The sequence below is a fragment of the Pteronotus mesoamericanus genome, unplaced genomic scaffold, assembly GCF_021234165.1.
Source record: "Pteronotus mesoamericanus isolate MK-2021 breed Mesoamerican mustached bat unplaced genomic scaffold, CSHL_Meso_final contig_177, whole genome shotgun sequence".
Lineage (NCBI taxonomy): Eukaryota > Metazoa > Chordata > Mammalia > Chiroptera > Mormoopidae > Pteronotus > Pteronotus mesoamericanus.
This window is the reverse complement of record NW_026555073.1, coordinates 7,123,083-7,127,686: the sequence shown is the minus strand read 5'-3', so window position 1 is coordinate 7,127,686 and position 4,604 is coordinate 7,123,083. Positions and strand designations below refer to the sequence as shown.

Here is a 4,604-nt window from a genome sequence, read left to right as displayed (position 1 = left end):
TCACTAATCAGCAGAGATGCAAGTTAAAACCACAATGAGATATCACCTCACACCTGTCAGAATGGCTGCCATCAATAAATCAACAAACAGCAAGTGCTGGTGAGGATGTGGAGGAAAGGGGATCCTAGTGCACTGTTGGTGGGAATGCAGACAGGTGCAGGCACTGTGGAAAACAGTATGGAGTTTCTTTAAAAAAACTAAAAATGGAACTGCTTTTTGACCCAACAATCCCACTTCCGGGAATATATCCAAAGAATCCCAAAACACCAATTCAAAAGAATACTTACAGCTCTATGTTCATAGCAGTGTTATTTACAAAGCCAATATCTGGAAACAGCCTAAATGCCCATCAGTAAATGAATGAATTTTAAAAAGCTGTGGTACATTTACACAATGGAATGCTGTGCAGCAATAAAAAAGAAAGAACTCTTACCTTTTGCAACAGCATGGATGGACCTGGAGACTATTACGGTAAGTGAAATAAGCCAGGCGGTGAAAGACAAATGCCATGTGATCTGACTCATATGTGTAATCTAATGAACAACATATACCAACAAACAAAATAGAGGCAGAGGCGTAGATACATGGAACAGAATGACAGCTGTCAAAAGGGAAAGGGGGGAATGGATGAAAGAAGGTGAAGGGATGAGTCAAAGAACACATATGCATGACCCACGGACATGAACCTCCATGAGGGAATTGCCTGAAGTGGGGGAGGGGCATAGAGGTGGGCAAAGGCAGAAAAAGTGGGGGTAACTGTAATAGCATAAACAATAAAATATAATTTAAAAATAACACAAAAAGAAGCAAAGTGGTAGACCTATTATTATTTACATGGACTGACTTAGTCCAGAGTTAGGTTGCCGAGTTTTAAGTCTTGGTTCAACCACCTGTGATCAAGTGTTGTCTCTTTTATCACTTTCTTCATCTCTAAAGTAAAGACAGTAATTGTACCTACTTCTTAGAGTTGTGTTAAAGGTGAAATGAGTAAATGCATGCAAAATGCTTAAAATATTACCTGGCATGTGGTAGATATCCAGCAAGTGTCAGCAATGTTTTTCCACTTATTGGTGACATGAATGTAGCAGTGACTATCAAGTTACTCATCCAGTAAAGACATCAGCTGTCTACATCTGATGACTGCCCAAGCTCTAAAAGTTAAAACCCAGCGCGCCCAGACATAGACTTGCCTCTAAATTCTACCCAAAATGCAATATATATGTCCAACTCTTGAGAACTTTCCAAACACTGAAGGTATGTCATCTGGTCCTCAAGATTGAGTACATTTTCATTTATTTGGAAACTGTGAATTTGCCCCAGTAACCAGGGACAGTTCCAAGTTCACATATTTCTTTTTTTTTTAAGATTTTATTTATTGATTTTTAGACGGAGGGGAACAGAGGGAGAAAGAGAGGGAGAGAAACATCCATGTGTGGTTACTTCTCATGTGCCTCTAACTGAGGACCTGGCCCATAACCCAGGCATGTGCCTGAGTGGGAATTGAACTGGCAACCCTTTGGTTCGCAGGCCAGAACTCAGTCCACTGAGCCACACCAGACAGGGCCCAAATTTATATATTTCTAATGTAAAATCCAACTTCCCCCAAGTAGGTGTGATATGAGGGGTTCTCCGAAACCTTTTTCCAATAAATCCCCGCCGATCTTCTGTGTCCCACTGCCCTCCTGCCTGGTAAGAAAGCCAATTGTCAGAGCTCCACTGAGTCAGCAAGAGATCCAAAGAACGAGAAGTTGGGGAGAACTTTTTATGCTTATAACCTTTCAGAATTGCATAAAGGGTAAATGAACTCCCTTGAGCCAGTTAATCTTGATGAAGATATCTTATTACAGTTTCCCAAATTCTGTTATAAGGTTATCATAGAGAACTTCACTTGTAAGGGAAGTCCACAAGCGAGGAGCTGTATGCAGAAAGTAAATGTGTCTGATTGTTAGACACTTGAATCTGCAGTGTAAGGGGAACCATCAGTCCTTATTAATCTTAAAGTCACAGACTACTCGGGATGAAAGATACTTACTATCTCTCAAAACAACAGAGGATTTCAAAATGGCAATTTGCGTGGAGGGTTAACTTTGAAAGGGGGAAAGATGTTTGAGTCCTTTTTTTAAATTCTGGGAGAATGGTCCTAGAAAGGGAGAGGAAGAGAGTTCATCCAATGGCTTCCTCCAGAAAAACGGATCCAAAGATGAGAATTCACTACATTGGAGTAACTCTGATGGCCTCATCTGTATCCACTCATCTGCCAGCAGATATAGTAGTTGTGTTTTCGTTTCCAGCAGTCTGTTCTGATGAATTTATGGTTACAATAAATTCTAAGTATATTTTTAGCATGTGTTTTTCTCTACCCTCCTCCGATGCACTTATTTCTAATGTTACTTTTGAAATGACTTACTTCAGTTGCTTCTGCAGATCACATACAATTCCCAATAACTAATTTTAACTTTTTCATCTGGTTCCAAGAATAAGCCAGTGCCCAACAGAGAGCTGATGTTGCTCTTGGAAGACGGCACCCTCCTAAAAGAGAAGTGCGGCACAAGTCTCCAATTCATCAGACCAATGGGCTTCTCTGTGTCCAGTTAATAGGTGTAGATAGAAGACATGTGGTTTCTGGAAGCCCAAAACTCCTCAATCAGATTCTCAGTTCAGAGTTATTCCTTTTGACCTCCTACACTCCAAGGAGATTAAAATGCCCAGTTATGTAACCCTTTTCCAAGTTTGCCTATGGTCAACATAGTGCTATCAAATGAACCATTTGGATTAAACATATTAGTGGGTTGTCTCTAGCGAGGAAAGAGTTGATTCAGTCCTACAGTTAGGTCCACTTTTCAAGTCAATATAAAAAATTAAGTCAGTTTGGTCAAGGCAACATTCTCCAAGTCAATTCAATCCAGAAATTACTTCAGTCAAATAGATAATTCAGTCTAACAACAGGTCAATCCTGCCTCATAACTGATTAAATCAGTATAACCATTTATTAGTTCTGTCAATTAGTCAATTCATTTGGCCTATCAAAAACACAGATATGAGGACTTCTGGTCGCTGTGAGCATGTCGACCATGAGTGGTGAGCCTTTTCAGATAAAATATGGCTAAAAGCTTATGGAGTAAGTGGAAAAGGATCATGTGTTCTGAAAAGGGAAAAAAAGAATGCCCCAAAGGAGCTTAGCAGACTTACAAGCATTCTTAAAATAGATAATGATGTTTTAATGAAAGATGTTCAAGAGATAGCAACTGTGGTGGTCCCCAAACATCCTGAAGAGAAAACCTTGTGTGTGGTGAAAGATAAAAGAGATGATATGAAAATGGAGACTGATAATAAGAGAAACAAAAAGAGTCTTCTAGACCAGCATGGACAGTACCCCATATGGATGAACCAGAAGCAAGGGAAAGGCTGAAGGCAAAGCAAGAGAATGGAAAGGGGGAATGCAAAGCAAAAGCTGTGAAGGCGGCTAAGGGTGTGGCCTAGTAGCCTCTTAAAAGCTGAAAAAATGCCACAGGGGACAGAGCTTTCATTAGAATATACACACTGATTTCAGCTTCAAATGAAGCTGAACGAATGAAATGAATGAAATGAAAACTTCATTCTATATTTTAACGGGGCCTTTTTCTTCCTTTCAAACCCAACATAACTCCTAAAATTTGTCTTGGGAGCTTGAATAAAATATTTTCTTTGATGAATGAAAGCTATGCCGATACTCTAATTGGCTGCAGTCTGAGAGGTACAGACTATTGGACACAAAAATTCTATCAAGTATTAATGTGGCTGTGGTTGTTTTGGGTATTAGTAAAAATAAATGATATTATATTGTACTAACTCAGATTTAAAGAAAACTATAGAGTTATTTTAAAATATAATGGGGGGAGGATTGAATGTGGGAAGTGGGGTGGGTAGGGCAGGGGAGAGTAATGGGGGAAAATGGGGACAATTATAATTGAACAACAATAAAAATTTTTTTTAAAGAGAAAAATGCATTGTAATGAATAAAAAAGCAATATTGCAAAAAAAAAACCCTTTGATTTAAAGGAAGTAGAAAGATATTACAATAAATTAAATGCCTGAAAAAATATAATATAATGTCAGTGGATTTTATAAGCTATACTTGTTTGGAGTTTTGATTTTATATAATTTATAATAAAAGTCATTTTGTTTAGATCGTGAAAGAAAAACAGAATTTGCAGATTACATTCACCCTATTGGATGAGCCACCCCATTGGACAAGAATAGCCAAAAATGCTTAGGAGTGGTGGGGAAAAGAGGATACAGGGTTCCTGAAAGATTCCCACATCTAAAATAAGAGATTACTCTTTTTCCTGGTATGTATTGACTGTGCTTAGCCAGAGCAAACTCATACAAACCCTGAACTAAGGGTTAATTTGAGGGAAAATAAAATTGCAAATAGTAGGACATCATTAACGTGATATACTTAAGATAGGCTGTCAGGAACATTTTTAGACCTATTATTCATGCTTTGAAATGTTGGTTCAGAGTTAACTCCACTGTGAGAAAAAAATTTTAATATTTTTTTTATCTTCACCCAAGGACATGCGCACTGATTTTATAGAAGGGGAAAGGAGGGAGAAAGAGAGGAA

General features: G+C 38.4%; 1 pseudogene; it reads left to right on the top strand.

The window, feature by feature from the left end:
• The first annotated feature begins 3,099 nt into the window (after positions 1 to 3,099).
• Positions 3,100 to 3,480, top strand: LOC129065377 (protein LLP homolog; annotated as a pseudogene).
• The last annotated feature ends 1,124 nt before the right edge of the window (positions 3,481 to 4,604 follow it).